Source organism: Lissotriton helveticus, chromosome 2_2, assembly GCF_964261635.1.
Source record: "Lissotriton helveticus chromosome 2_2, aLisHel1.1, whole genome shotgun sequence".
NCBI lineage: Eukaryota > Metazoa > Chordata > Amphibia > Caudata > Salamandridae > Lissotriton > Lissotriton helveticus.
Genome location: NC_136060.1, coordinates 37,593,898 through 37,610,313, shown reverse-complemented (window position 1 = coordinate 37,610,313; position 16,416 = coordinate 37,593,898). Strand labels below are relative to the sequence as shown.

The 16,416-nt window shown below is 43.5% G+C and overlaps 1 protein-coding gene across 4 annotated transcripts in view; it reads left to right on the top strand.

Moving 5' to 3' along the window:
• Window positions 1-1,374: 1,374 nt before the first annotated feature.
• The window catches only part of SORBS2 (sorbin and SH3 domain containing 2), a 687,606-nt gene continuing 672,564 nt past the window's right edge, over window positions 1,375-16,416 (top strand). The window contains exon 1 of one of the 4 annotated variants that reach the window (XM_078678069.1): window positions 1,375-1,906. The gene's annotated coding sequence lies outside the window, so the exon portion shown is untranslated. The remainder of the gene's footprint in view (window positions 1,907-16,416) is intronic. The other 3 variants (XM_078678047.1, XM_078678046.1, XM_078678068.1) reach the window with 3 other exon arrangements.

Below are 16,416 nucleotides of genomic sequence, written 5' to 3'. Positions count from 1 at the left end.
TAATGCAAGTGTATACTGCGAGTGTCACACTGATAGAGCAGTAGCTCTTTTTAAATATACAGATGTTATTTAAAAAGAGCAGATGTATTTGGGGGGGTTTGTATGGTACATTTATGATGAGGAATTTAGAGCTCATTTGAGCATCATTCCAGAGAAGCCATGGGGCAGTGGATTTATTAATAGAGGTGCGAATTCAGTAGAAGGCACCACCTGACTGGCACCAGCTGCTCAGACAGCTAATGGTATACCAATCCTGTGATGGCCCTTCCTGGAACATCTCATACAGAGTTGGGCAGGAACTCTATGGAAAAGGACAGCCTGGGGAACTAGGGGAAGCATGTTGGGGATTTAACAGCCATTTTTCCGCCAGCTCTGCTTTTACCAGCATGAATGTTCTGGTTGTGGACGGTGAAACCACTTACACTATGTTTTGGGTCGCTGCCCATTGGTGAACAATGGAGATCATTTAGGGGTAGGGAGCAACCGGCTATATATATCTGACCCTAGGACCACCCATTTAGATAGCCTAACCTATGAGATAGACGGTAGGCGGAAAATGTAATCGTGGCTTGGGAGTGATTTCTTTGAAATACTTTGGCATTTTGTGTGAGCTTTAAGGGAGAGGAGATGGTCAGGTTTTTCACTCTGTATTAGTGAGGCTTGTTTATAAATTAGATATGACTGTTGAATTAACTGCAGACCTGCTCTAATAAATGGGGGCTTGCTCACTACATGGTGCTCTGTGATTTATGTGGAATGACGCCCAATGAGTATAAGAAACCCCCTGCAATTCTCGTGTAAATAAATGACAGCTTCGACCAAAACACTGTGTCGAGAAAAGCACTATAAAAATGACATGCCAACACTGGTGGAGTTTTACCTCGGAGACATTATTATGTAAAAGTCAACCCAACGTTAACACATTATCAAGCGACCGCATTTCAAATATCCAGAGCAAGCATGTAAAAGAGCTGACTGCTGCGTTGCAACGCTCTCCAGTAAATCAATGACATTACATTAAAGGAGAGTGCGAATGCCATTAGTCACCAGAGACGCTCTCTACTCCCAGCCCTCCCATGTTTACACTGCCCCAACGTGCGCGAGAAAGAAGGGGTAACAATATTCTTCAAAACAAAAGCCCCTGCCTACTCTGTGTAAAACATTTCCAAAACAAAACTCCAGCCGGAGTAATTAATGCACAGCTGTAGTAAAATAAATTAACATTCAGGGCTGGTGACCTGCACATGGTCAGCCATGCTTGCTGTAGTGGACTGTCTGTTGGCTGTTGCCATGGCTACCTAAAGCCAGAGGAGCCCAATGAGCTGTCTGCAGCAGTGCTGAAAGGGCAGCCATTTTGCTTATGGAAAACAGTGTAACATATGAGGCTGCTTTAACGGGGACTAAGGAAAAAGGTCACACCCCGGAGAAATTACGGGGGGAAAGAGAGAGTCGTATTGGCGTCCCATTCTTGGCGCTGGGGATGCCTTTCAGCGGCCACCTGACAACCCTCAAGCCTGCTGCCATTAGCTGCTCTGAGAGGAAGGAATGCGGGGAGCTAATTCTGCCTATCTGCTATCAAGCCGTGGAGAGCGGCCAGGGTTTTGTCTTGTGAAGGCGAGGGGGCTCTGAAATGTTATCTGGCAGGCAGCCTTCTCGCTGCTCGCATTGAGAGCCAGTGCGGACCCGCGGGCAGCGTGTCTGCGCTGGCGGTGTGGCTGCGGTCTGTAGCGCCGGGGCAGGTGCAGGGTGCAGATGGACTCGGGTGAGCAGCCTTCAAACCTCTCCTCCTCGGGATCTCGAGTCGCGTCTTCAGGAGGCTGCCTTGTTCTTGCGTGCGTCTGACAGCCAGTGGAAGCTTGCCACAGATCACGCGCGCTGCTGCTTTAGATTCCTTGCACACAGTAAGGTAAGTGCTGCTTTTTGTACGTACTCTTCATGTTTTGATGATTTTTATCTCTACTGATTTATTAATAGAATTGATAATACTGAGCACATAAAATGAATGATTCAATGTATATCACAGTGAAAATAAGTGAAATAGCTTAAAGTGTTTGCTTCCAAGTTACGTGGTGGCGTTGTTTAAATAACTGCTTTATTAGTTTACAAATTCAGCATCTTTCATTGTGTGTGTTTTGCTGCACTTGGGCGTTTTCCACAGACACGAGGGAGCATCGCTTTCTTTGTGTCACGCTGCGCCTTGTCACACTGCGGGGATGTCTCCGCTTCAAATCTCGCCTTGATCACGAATAACTCTGAAACAATGCAGTTCTGATGAAACACGCCACGTGATTTACTCCATACATCTAATTACAATGCAGATTCCCACTGCTGCGCTCCCCCGGTACAGTATGTAGGTCAGAACGGCCTTTGCCCTAGTTTCTCGGATTACATGTCGGGGTGAAGCAGCCTTTGATAGTTTGAGGTCCTCTCTCTGAAGAGACCCCGATGGAGGTCGCACCCTCTCCACCAGGCAGTGCAAGGTGCAGGCTGCACCTTCCCAGGACAAGCAGCTCCACAGTCTAACCCGAAGCAGCTGCGAGGTAAACACGCACAGGGGCGAGTCTGCAACCCAGGGGTGACTGCACACATGTCAGCGAAAAGCTGCTGTTGTGAGACAATAGCCTTGCAACTATCTCCAGGTTCCTTTGGGCACTTCTCTCGGACCACCTGCACGAGAGGTTGCTCACAATTAGCATCACTGACACCACGACCCTCGCCCTCCCACAATCAAGGCGCAGCACATTTCTCACAGCGGGAATGTCGACAGGGCTGGATGTGAGGGAGTCCCTGCGAATAAAAATGGGGGAAGGGGGTTTAGTAGAAGATGTAAATTAAATATGATAGTGTGGTGAATACCTGATGTAGCATGTCTCTAAGAAGTCCCTGGTGTGGTAGTTTAAGGAATTAAAGCAAAGAGAAAAAACCTAGCCCAGGAGCACACAGTTATGTCGAGCGAGGTTGCTAGGATTCGAGCCTCAAACTATCAAGTTCGCTTCCCGATCCCGTCTTTCTTCGCGATTCTGCTTCAAAGTGTAAGACTAGCGCCTAGCGAGGGAGCGTTAGGTGTCGTACCACCACAAAAAGCCGCACTCTACTTCAAATGTGTGAAATTGAAAATGAAGCGCCTCCTGGGTACTAAAGAGCCTGCTTAAGTGACGGGGGAGGGGCCGAATTGAGAATTAAACAATCTGTTTACGTGTCATACGCAACACCCTCCTGCTACATTGGCCTCCCGGGACATGGATTCAGGTGGATCCGCACAAAGGTTAATGAGACCGCAATCACCCAGTGCGGACGGTAATCAGATCATGTTTTAATTATGTCAGCGGATAGGGTTTCCCTGCAGGCGGCCGGCTATAGACAGCGCGCTGCCTGCATCGACACATGATAGGGTCTTGCAATGCACCGAGGGCGCTCAACCACCCACAGACACCCCACAGGAGAGGTCAAGGGTCGGGCGAGGCAGGCGCATTTCTGGCATGCCGTTTCCGTGCTGGTGATGCCCTGGACTGTAGCATTACAGCTCACTTACCTCCTCAAAACTAGGGATCAATCAAGTATTTATTTACTTGTTTACAGGTGTGCGTTAAGGATTTGAGCATTGTGCGTCCCTAATTTTAAAGTACTCGTGCCTTAATAGGGTAGGTTAACGAGACATTATTAGGAAATTGGTGTCTTCTATCCATCTCTGTACGCTAATTTAACAAATAAATGCATTCTGGGAGTTGTAGTGTTGGTACTAGATAAACTGAAGCAGGGTAGGTAAAAGTGTCTGTGTGATGGTACCTGTCAGATCAAAGGTAGATATTTCATCTCGCAGAGGTCGATAAATAAAATATGAATACATTTTTTAATAATAACACATATTTATTGTTTGTTAACGTAGTGATGCTTAGGCTGTGACCGGCAGTCATGATAATCTACCTGCTCTTCAATGTTGAAGTGCATGATAGCTTCAAAACTGCCGGGAAAATGTGTCTTACTTCCTTTAGCAGTTGGAGCATAGCAACGACAATGTTAGTTTTATACCAACTTCTGTTTCATAGCAACCCGTGGGGTGGCCACGTCCTTGGTAATAGTTTACCAGGTGTTCTTGGTGTTATGTCATGTGTGCTGCTTGCATTTAACTGCAAGATAGTGCAGCTCCTACAGCAGGCCATGGCGCTGTCCTAGCGCTGGGTGATGAGGGCTTTGCTGAATCGCAAGAGTTCTCATGGCTGGACTTTAGCCCTACTAAAGCCCATTAATGCCATGAAAATAGCCCGGCACAGCACACTGGCACAATCCATTTATAAGGAAAGGATAGACCGCAGAAGTCCCATTTGGCGACAGGGCCTTAGGACTGAATAATAGTATATCATAAGACCGATGCAGTTTTTACAGCTCTGAACCTTTCAGTGATCTGCTGCTCGATTGGCAGCACTTGGTTTTCTCACCATAGACTCTGATTTTCTTTGCCTGCACTGATGTAGGTGAAGTCTTTGTATGACAGCAGGCAACAAAAAAAACGAGAGAAGAAAGGCAGATCCCCATCACAATCTCTTCCTTTTCTCAGATTAAGGACGTGTATGTTACAGAAGTCGTCTAGGTATTTGCACAAGGTCTCCATTCCCTCTCACCAGCTGCACCGGCAGCTACTTGATGCCAGCTGCCAACATCCGGAAGTGTTCTTTGCTGCTGTTTCATATTAATATCGGAGAAAGCAGAGGAGATGCTGGGAACTCCACAGCCAGGAGCAGCTAACCAGGCCACGCGCTGTCCTGGCCTCAGGTGATCATCTATCGCTTGAGACAAGAAATACATCCATGATGTACTCACTAATCTCTGGATCCAGATTACCCCTTCAAGGCGCTAGTTGTCAGCAAGCTTTTAGTTATGCCAGTCACAAAAAGAGTTAGAAGAGAGAGCGGAGTGTGAAGACTTTGAAAACAGCCTTAGGGCTTGGTTTTAGTGGGCAGTAATCTTCACCAATAGCAGCTTCCTCTCCAGGGACATCTGCTGAACGTTGGATCTTCAGGATAAACAGGGCGATTGTTGAAGGCACATTTGATGGACGTTGTGACATTCATGTTTGGCTCACAGTGGGAGGGCAGGGTCGAGAGAAAAAGCGATTTCCGTCTGTTTCAGTGCTTGAGATAATCAGCAGAGCAGCATGTGCACCAAACAGCCTTAAAGTAACTCGGTGATCCTTTATTTCTGACAACACGAATCTTTGTGGACGTAATTCACAAGCTGCTTGACATTCCACCTCATGAAAGCGGTGAGCACTGCGCGGCGTGGTATTGTGCTTTTGAGTGCAGATTCTGCCGCAGAATGTGCACTGCTGAAGTTAGTGTATGAGGTCTGATTTGAGAGGGAATCTGAAGAGGATGAAGGGAGCAGAGCTTCTTAACTGGAGCTGGAGGACTCTGGCCAGATGCTGTAAGGAATAAATCTACTTTTGGAATGTAATCACTTCCTGTCATCATTTGACACTTTTCCACACTCTGTTTCTTGTGCAAGTATCCAAAACGCATAGAGATGTATGCGGTATTCCCGATGCAATGTGTCTTTAGTCCTGCTCTGATTGCACCCTTCTCTATATGATAACCTTCCCAGCCACATCTGCTCACCGGGAGGAATGGGGGTAGATTTGAGTGTGTGAGCTGTTTGAGCCCACCTTCAATCTACAATAAGGCACTTGTAAGTCAATTCAGATTCCTTGTTGCCTGCTACATGATTATCCATAACCAAAGGTAAATCTTGAAGCCAGTAGGGGCCACTAGTCAACAGCAGGCAGGTAAGGGGCAGGCTGCATTCACCTGGCAGTGGCCAGAATCAGTGCGCCACCTAGCAATGATCAGCACCAGTGCTAGGATTTTGCCACCATAGGTGCAATGGGAGTTTCACGTCTCCTTGGCAGGTGAGAAAAAACAGTTATTATGTTTAGGCCCAAACTATAAATTGGTGCCACCATTGTTGGGCACCTCCTGTTGTCTTGCTGTAGAACTAAGCGTGAGGAAAGATGAGTGTGAGAGAGTCGTAACGTGTCTGTGGGTTTACCCTCATTATACATGAATCCGAAAAATAAAGATACCTCAACTAGACCAAATACAATGTTCTTCTTCCACATATCATTAACAAAAAGCCATCCATTATGTCTTGTCACGACTAGGATATGTGCCAAACGTATATTTGGATGGTACAAGGAGACAAGGGTAAAGAGAAATAAAAGTTTCAGCTCTTTCGTGGTCCCTAAGTGTTGGATGTCCTGATGAATCTGCAACTTATACGTGGAGAAACATTTTGCCATTTTAATTACTTGTTTGTTTTAATATTTGGTATATTTTATATACCTACAGGCGTGCAGTTCCACCAATAATAAAGTTGATAGGTGTGTATTATCTGACAATATTTTTAATAGTCTTGAGGATATTTCTATAGAATGAAGCACCCTACAGTGCACCTCACATAGGGGAGGGATGAGTGTATCATAGAGCTTACAGTATAAGGCAGTAACACCACTCGCCACCCAACAGGCAGGGTCAGTGTTAGGAGAAAGCATTGGAGGGCAAGATCAGTGATGTGATAGTTTAGTCCGGAATTAAATATATGTTCATTCCTTACATTCTCTTTCTCTCTCCACACGTGTGAACACATGGGGGATTGACCAAGAGTACTAACAAAGACCTGTCTGGTGTTGCCTGCTCCAGTGAGATGATCACTGCTCTCCTTTGTGTACTTTTACTTACTTTACTCTCTCATTTTGCGTTACAAATTTAAGCAGTTTGGTAACTTACGTTATGATAGTCACATAGTCAAGCCGAATCATATAAATTATATTGGAATCTTGTTGGTAACTGAATTGTAGAAGACCATTGTACTGGTGGTCTGTTTGGCCTAGCTATGTAAATTGCTATAGGAGTTAGGCCATTATATTCATTCTTTGTCTCTACGAATGTGGCTGAGTTTTGTTACCCATCTACACAGAACAAGGATTGATCTTGTCCCTTTGCTGTCAGCTAATTGGCTGCAGCTCTCCATCCACCTTGAGATTTCAATCAATCGGGCCCTAATGCATCCGCCTACTTCTTAGAAGATGGATTAAAAAGAACTGTCAAGCATTCTGTGCACATTTATGTATATGTTTAAGGGATTTATACAGCGCATGGCTACCCACAGGCTTCCCAGCGCTGCTGAGAGTAGCAGACATGGTGTGAGGTCTCATGGGAACAACACTGTTCATTCTTGATTAGTCTTAGTTCTGGGCCCAATGCATTCCAAAGTTTTGGGACAAGGTGTGAAAGGCTCTTCCACCCCATCTTGCTTTCCTTATCTTTAGGGGTGTTCATCAGGAACTAAGGCACCTGCTGGGAGCATACAGGGAGACCAAGGATTTTAACATGGTCGGGCCTCTCCCATGCATGGCTTTGTGGGCCAAACAGAGGGCCTTGAATTTAACCCTGTATTGGATTGGTAGCCAATACAGCTTCTTCAGAGATGACCTACCTGATTTCATGTCTGGGAATCTTGAGAAGCATTCTGCGTACTGCGTTCTGGACCACCTGCAGCCTGTCTGTGAAATATTTGGGAGAGCCGAGGTACAAAGGGTTGCCGTAATCCAATTGCGAGACTGCAAGAGCCTGTACCACCGTCTTTCTAGATTTTTCTGGGATTAGGCTCAGGATTTTACAAATCATTTGTAGGATGCCGAAGCAGATAGCTGAAAGGTTTTTGGCCTGAGTTTCCATGGATAGGTTTTGGTCTAACCACATCCCCAGGTTTTTTATGGATGTTTTAGGAGTGGGGGTAGGTCCCCAATTTCCCAGCCAGTTGATCTCAGCACATTAGAAAAAACAAATATATATTTGATGCTTTTAAAATATGTTATGTTATTGGCACTTATAACATGCACAGCTACTCCAAGGAGTAAACATACCAGTCGTGTGTAACTAACAAATGACTATAAATAACACATAAAGTGTTTCATGATTTTAAAGAAAATATCAGTACATCGCTTACTGCAGGCCTGAGGAAAATAGAATATATTTGGTTGGGGTAAAATATGCCGGTAATTTTAACTGACAAAAGCATAAATAACGCACCATCTTGTAGTTGGAAAACGATAGTTATTGCTAACCACAGGGCTGAGGTCTTAGACAGTGTTTCATGGAAATTTGACGAGCCCTAAAGTTGACAGGCTGCTTTTTTTTTTTTAAAGATCCCAATTCTACCTAGTTCTACTTCTTTGCTTACCTATATTTGTTTGTTATCATTTTTCCATGTAGACGTGCAGTAAACTATTCAGGGGTTTTTAATACACAACATAACACGGCGATACACTTTAAATTCACTTTATTTGTCTTGCTAACCTATAGTACTGCAATTAGAAAGCAGGCACTTTGAAAGTCAGTTGGTTTAATTGCTAAGAAATCACCCTTTCTAGGAAAAACGCACGGACCAGAGACCACAACGCCTGAAAAATAAATGTCTGTTCTTCTGTAACTGCTACATCAATGCTTAAGATGTTTGTTTCCACGAGCAGTGAAATACGACAGTATACCTTTCACTTTAGAAGCTGCTTTGCATTTAAATGCAAATATGAGCTCTCAACGCTGTTTGTAGCCCTTTGTAGACATACAATTGGAATAATTGTTTTAATCTGACCTACTTCCGAGCTTTCGGGCAAGCACTTTATTTGTAAATATGAATTCCAAGTCCATTCCTTATACAGTTCACAAATATACCTTCACAGCCTTCCTCCATGTTAACTGCGTTAAATAACCTTCTGAAGGTTTTTGAAGGACAGATATGGGCCAATAAGTCACTGGTGACAGATGAGACACGACATATGTTGCAAGAGGATTGGTAGGATATGATAGCTTTTTAGTCTTCTATTCTGTGTGGGTGTTTTTTATTAAACCAGCACCGTCCTGTCATCTGGGTTTTATGTGGATAGGGAAGACATGAACAGAGGTTCCTTTGGGCTTTTTCAGACAACAATTTAAAACAATCGTATAATATCTTCCTTTATACCGTTTATAACAACCCAAAGAGATTTCCAACAAGTAACATAAAATTGTTATTTCTTAGAGATAATCATTCGTTTTTATTTGGCTTCATAAGCGTCAGGCTTCTCATCAATATCGATGCAATGAATTATATGGAGTCCATAAAAAGAGTGTGCCAGAGCAATTTTGTTACCCTCGGAAAGAGTCTTTGAATGACCATTAATGTTGTACATTAAGCTGGCATAGAATTGCTGACGACCGACTAATTGATTTTGTGACACTAGAAGGGGACGGTGATCTGTTCAGGTTTCAGTTGCATATCCTTGCTTTCTTCAGCTTTTTAAAACACTGAGCTTTGTCAGTAATATTTTGATTTAAGTCAGGCTGTTTTGCGGGATGCAAGTGTTATGTTTTTCACTAACCGTTAGGGTAAGTGCTTGGTCTATGATGGAATATTGACCTCCCAAGGCTATGATTCTCTGACTGGCTTGAATGCTTAGCCAAGGTCTAGCTCAAAGGAAATGATCAAGACTGGTAACAGTACAACACAATTATAGCTACACTAACAAAGAAATGACAAGCTAAAGGTGCTATTCTATATAAAAGAACAACACTATAATAATAGTTCAGAATTTATAAATATATAGCTGTAGCGGCTTCTACCGAACAGGGGTGATGGGGCGGGGCCGGGAGGGGGAGGAAAATAATAAAAAATATAAAAAAGCACTTACCTATACCGCCAACCTCCGCCTCTTCTTCTTCCGTCCTCCCTTCTCCTTCCGCAGGAAGCACACAGCCTCTCAGAATCCCCTGACCAATCATCATGCTGCTTTTGCAGCGTTGTCATTGGTTTGAGTGCCAAGAAGTCCGGCCAAACCTACATGTGCACTTTAGGCGCTGCCACCGCTCCTCCCTCTGTGATGCGGGGAGGCCAGTCCCGCTCCCCATGGCTTCAGCTGCAAGCTGAAAACAGAAAACAAAATGATAATAACAAACATAATTATCATTTTATTTTTGTGTTCAGCTTGCAGTTGAAGCAGTGGGGCAACGCTCCTCCACCTTAGCGGAGGAGCCGCCACTAATAAATGGGTGCACCACAAATCGAAACCAATCAATCTAACTCATAAATCGGATAAATTAGAAAACTACACAAACTGAATTTGCAACAACTGGTTTCCCAAATACGCACAATGTAAATTGTTTCCAATCAGTTAGTGTACAAAATGTGCTGTTCATAAACAAAAGAAAACAAGGAGCATTGAGATCCTCTGGCAAACGCAGTAACTCTTTAATCATTGTTCACAATTACTACCCAAACACAAACTCAAGAAATGTTATGAAAATACTGATTACAAATGGAGCAACCTGCAGGGGAGAAAATCAATCTTCTAGCACAATGGAATCAGGTGTCTTAGTGTTTATAGGCAAGAACTATAGAACAACAAAATATGCTTATTGCATAGATCAAGTTTAAGGTGTATGAGTATTAAAAAAAAAACAGTGGTATCTCGTGACCCAAGGGTTCCTAACAGCACCCAAGTCATAGTTTCATGTCCAAGGGGGAACGATCTAGGTAGTGAGAGGGGCACAGTACTGTCTGACCCTCTGGCTGAAGTGCAAAATTTAGGATTCACGAAGATCCTCCTTGAGCTATCTAGATCTGGATAGAAAGCCAGTTATCAAGGTACTGAACCTTTGGACAATACGCCTCCAATATAAATTCCACAGACACATCCACAACAGAACACATGGGATGTATGGGATCTCTTCAGAATATTTGGGATGGCACAAAGTACTGAGTTTCTCGATACTTATGGATTTTTCACATTATCTAACAACAGAGAGTTACCCTAAGTGGGCTTTGCTTCTTTGATAGCTGTAGCTACTGATGCCCACTCTTTCTCTAGAGCTGGATTATAGGTTTTCTGCAGACATTTTAAATGGTAGTTTAATGAATATATAATCTTTTATGTCTTACTTTTTATGATCAGACAGAAGTCAAATATGACCCACAAGAAGCTTCTCTCTTTTTAAAAAAAACGTAATTTTTAGTAGTAACATTGCAAGCAATAAACAGACATGTATACCACACGCCGTCACACCCCTACATGGCAACATTACAGATTACATATTGTTAAACATTATTTGTATTTCCTCCTTTCTGTCCCCCTGCATCACAAACCATGGTGTTTAAGTTGTAATCATTAGGAATAGATGCAGCAGCACCAGCTGGATTGAGGGGAGCACAGGGACCCCTCTGTAGTTCATATGCCCCAGATTTTTGCCCATCCTGGGGACAACCCTGGCTCTCGTATATCACTTTCTCAGCCACCATGCACCAGTCCATGTCCCGCTTCCAGAGTCTTGGGTGTGGTGCAGGCGACACTCCCCCATAGATGAGCAATGTTGCGTTTGGCTATTACCAGACCCAAGTTCATCCAGGTATACTCCGTGGGCCTGAGGTCGGTTTCCTCCAAAATATTTAGGCGGCATCATTTAGGGGAGACTTCTATATTACTCCCACATTGGTTGTTCATCAAGGCCACCACCTACTCTACGAAATGTTGTATTGCGGGTAAACTCCAAATAATACAAAAGAAGGTTTCCACCAGACCACCATGTCTACGGCAGCGTTCTTCTGTTACCCTGCCCATTTTTAACATGGTGGTAAATGCAAAGTAGGACATAGGAATAATTTTTAACTACACTAAGCTTAACCCAGCCGTAACAGCCACCTCCCTTGGGGACGCCAGGGCGTTGGGCCTTTTATCATCCTCCAGACCCCCAGATTTTAGCCCCATTGCCCCAGCAAGTGTTGAAGAGTGTCCGGTGAATTGTTGATCAGTTTTTGATACACAAGGGAAGTCACCCTGCGGAACATGTGGTCATCGAGTAACCTGTCTTCTAGGGGCAAAGACTCAGGGAGGTCCACTCCCCAAGGCAGTGCAGCTCAGAGTGCATGTCATATCTGCAGGTATCAAAAGGTCTGAGTGGGGGATAGCTGGTAGTCTTGTTGTACGTCAGTTATGGGAATAACCTTACCCTGGGACCAGAGGTTCCCACTCTGGAGAGACCAATAAGGTCCCATTTATTGAACCCAGGTTGTTTCCTCAGGGTGCCCAATTTCTCAGAGTCCCACGGGCGAGTGGCCCGAGTTTTCCTGTCCAGACTCGACTACTGTAACTCGCTGTACCTGGATTCGAACAAGAACACGCAGCATAAACTCCAAGTGGTGCAGGATGCATTGGCAAGACTTGTTCAGGACATTCCCAGAAGACAGTCCGCTGGGAAGGGACTAGAAACCATGCATTGGCTCCCTCTCAATAAGTGCATAAGCTTAAAATCTCTTGCATGGTATATAAGGCGCTTCATCTTCCATATCTTGCAAGATTAAAAAACATGTTTTGTTGGTATTTCCCAGGCATACCCCTACGCTCATCTCTCCAACTGCTGCTCACGGTACTAAGAACTAAAAAAAAAGAAATGGGGCAATAGAGCATTTTCAATGGCCGCAAGCAAACTCTGGAATTCTCTTCCCCTGAACATAAGGGCCATCCCTCTGCTCCTGCCCTTTAGGAAGGCTCTTAAGATATGACTGTTCTCCGTGTAATGCTCCTTCTGATGCTGGTGTACTAGTGGACCACTTCCGGATGGTTGATCTACAGCGCCTTGATGCCCTTGGGTGATTGCTGTGCTTATAAATTTTAAATCAAATCCTTCCAGCCAAGTGCATGAAGTGTTGTGTGTCAAAGTTTAACCAGAACTGCTCAATCAATCAATTGGTCACTTATAAAGCACACAGCTACCTCCAACGGAGGTGTCCCAGCGCTAGCAGCCGACTTAGCAGAGGAAGAAAGAAAGGAGTGAACTACAGACGTCCGAAAAGCCAGGTTTTCATCGCTTACCTAAAAGCTTTTTCAGTCTCTGACTTACGAAGGTGGTCAGACATGGAGTTACACAGAGACGCAGTACCACTGAGAAAGCTCGACCACCAATACTGACTTTCAAAAAACAAGGAATCCTAAGTAGTTACTGGAGATTGGATCTCAATGCCCTAGTCTGGTGATATTTCTGGAGTCACTGTCTCAGGTAAACAGGGCTTCTTTCCCTTGTAGCTCTATAGGTGATAGTTAGCGCCTTAAACTCTATCCTCCTTTGGATAGGCAGGCAGTGGAGGCTCCGCAGGTGGGGAGAAATGTGGTGACAGAATTGGCACATTTCTAATGAGTCTGGCCGCAGCAGTCGGAATAATGGGCAGTCTTTAAGTCAAATAAGCTGGAAGACCCCAATAATAGCTATTGGCATTGTCTAATTTTGTTGTAACCATAGCGTGGACCACAGTCTTCCTACAGTCCGTAGGCAGGAGATACAAGTATCTCCGCAAGGCTTTTAATTTCCAGAAGTAGGACAAGGAGACTTGGCAGATCTGGTCTACAGGAAAGGTGCGTGTCAAATTTAAACCTGAGATTCCTAGCAGAATCAACTGGGATCGGTGGGGGGTTTAGCTCCGACGGCCACCAGAGATCGGAGAGCAGAGGAGAGGGCTAATTGAAAAACAATATCTTCGTTTTGTCAGTATTTAATTTCAAGCAGCAATCCGTCATCCAGGTCGAGATGTTGATCAGACAATTCTTAAAGTTGCTTTTGGCTCCTTGAGAGTGATATATCGTGGGCTGGTGTAAATGGTCCTAATGATATCCCCCCAGTTGCATGACCTGCCTATCCATATGAAATGTGGATTCGTCCACAGGAAGGTGAACCCATTGATTAATGGCAGTGAGCTGCGCTGCCTAGTATGGAAGCTTCTCTTTTATGCAATAATGTCTGAGTCGCAAGCGTTGAAAGTAGTGTACCTTGAAGCCTACTTTTCTAACCAATGGTCATCAAGTACTAAAACCTTTTATCTTTGCCTTATTGAGGTTAAACCAGCTTTTCCTTTATTACATCTTCGATTTTGGCATCACCTTTGTCAACTCTCTGATGGTCTTTAAGCATCAATTGGGTGTCATCTGCGTAGTTTTGAAATTCAAATGACAATTTATGTAACATCAGATGGTGGTGTTGAACTTAAATATTAAACAGTAGGAAAAGGTAAAATCACTGAGGAACTCCATGTTTAGCAATCAAAATTTCAGCATGTTCCAGACCAAGTACTACTCTGAGTTTTCTTTTGACAAAAACTGATTCAAACCTGCTGCCGGTCTTATCCGGCATCCATGTCCCTTATTTGGTTTAGGGGAGTAAGGTGGCTAGTGTGTTAAATGCAGCCAACCAGTCACAGTCAGGATCTCCAGTATCAATAATGTTAAGTGTCGATATATGGATAACAATCAGGGCAATCTCTGATCCTGTATGTGGGCAAAATCCTGCTTGTTGCTGTCCCTCATATTGCTAAACATACTATTGCAATTGGGTTGTGGCAGCCCTTTTATAACATTTTCAATAGCAGGGGGCTATTAGAAAGCGGAAGTGGACATAAGTAGTTAGTATCTTGTCTGTTCAATGAGAGTTTTTGTAGCAAGAATAGACCCATGGCTCCTTTAGTGAGTATGGAATGTCCCCTACTCTAAAAGAGCGATTGCTATTTCCATGATCAACGAGGATAATAGATCATGGCCTTCTTCTATTTTATAAGAAGGACCAAGATGTGGGATTGTCAGATTTAATTAAGGTAATTGCGTCCTACAGAGTAAAGTCTTGGAACTTTCTCAGTCTGTCTGCTGCTGCTTTCAGTAGTCACTTTACCTAATTCTAGGTCTTGTATTGTGGGTGCAAATCTAAGTTGTATTTTAGTTCAAAACGATGTGTTTTTGCAGAGTAAAAGTATTAGCTCTGCGTTTTTAGTCAGCAGTATCTTCAAAAGTATGAAACAGATCTGTGGTGCAACTTGAAACATAATTAATTTTACTCAAGACAGATTTATGGTTTGTTAAACGGCTTTTTCCACCTTTTTCCACATCATTTTATTCTCCAACCACTTGGCTTTGGTGGTGTCCGTCTACCTAGAGGTATCGGTTCTCCTGACTTTAACATAAAAGAATTTGTTAAGCATGAAATTCAGACTCTGGATTTAGTGAAATACTTTTAGGTAGAGATTTCTAAACGAGGCGTATTCTTCGGCAAGAGAAGAGTGTACGTTTGCACAGCCCTACCCGTTTAATGATTCTTATTATATTTTTTTAAACATACTTTATTGATTTTCCTTAATAACATCCTGACATGACAACAATATACTGTCTTTAGGCAAATACCATTAGTCCCAAGGGGAAGAACCAATCACGATAGCCTACATATTCAGCGGTAGGTGTAACAGCAATGAAGTCCGTGGTTATTTGTAAAAGTATCGCAATAACAGTGTTTACAGAGTGGTTCATGGTAACAATCTGCATATCACAGCAACATTCCCCTACCATCCCCCGTCCATTCACACCCGTTTAATAATATCACCATTGATAGGCCAGTTATTGTTCTTATTCTTTCTCACTAGCTGTTACCTGCCTTAACTTATCATGAATATATAAAAAAACCTTAGACCATGATTGGACACAGGGTACAATGTATTAAAGCAACCGGGTCTGGCAAGTTTCATCATGGGTTCAGATTTGGCAATACAAGATAGTTAGCAATCTATCTTTTAAGACTAAGGGCCCGATGTAGGTAATCCCAGATTACCGATTCTTAAATACCGAATCATACCGATTCGGTATTTAAGAACTGGCAATAGGGATGTAGATAATTTTACCGAATTAATTACCGAATCGGTATGATTCGGTAATTAATGAATCAGTATTTACCGATTCTGTAATTGCCATTGATTCCTATGGGCCTTGAGGCCCATAGGAATCAATGTCAATTACCGAATCGGTAAACACCGATTCGGTAAAATTACCGATTTTGCAAGGGGGACAGGGTGTCACTTTGACAACCTGTTGCACCCCCTGATTCTGGCTTGTATGTGTGCCACATGGCACAGGTGTACATGCACAGATGTGCATGTACACAGGAATCCGTTATTTACCATGACATAGTATGTCATGGTAAATAACGAATTCTTAAGGGCCGGTGGCACTGTTTTCAGTGCCACCTACTTCACAAACTTGAGATTCGGTAAATTTACCGATTCAGTAATTTACAGATTCGGTAAATTTACCGATTCTGTAAATATACCGAATCGGTAAATTTAAGGCCCCCTACATCTCAATCCCCAAATACCGGTCTGGAACGGCTGAAATCGGCCGTTACCGACCGGTATTTGGTGACCTACATCTGGCCCTAAATCAGTACAGAAACTTAATTATGAGATGAGACCATAAAAGCAAAATTAGCTGTTAAAGTTTTCAAACAAAATTTATGAGACATAGGCGTATGGATTGCAACTTTACCAAATTGTCATGCGATGACTTTTTTACATATTCTGTCTAGCACA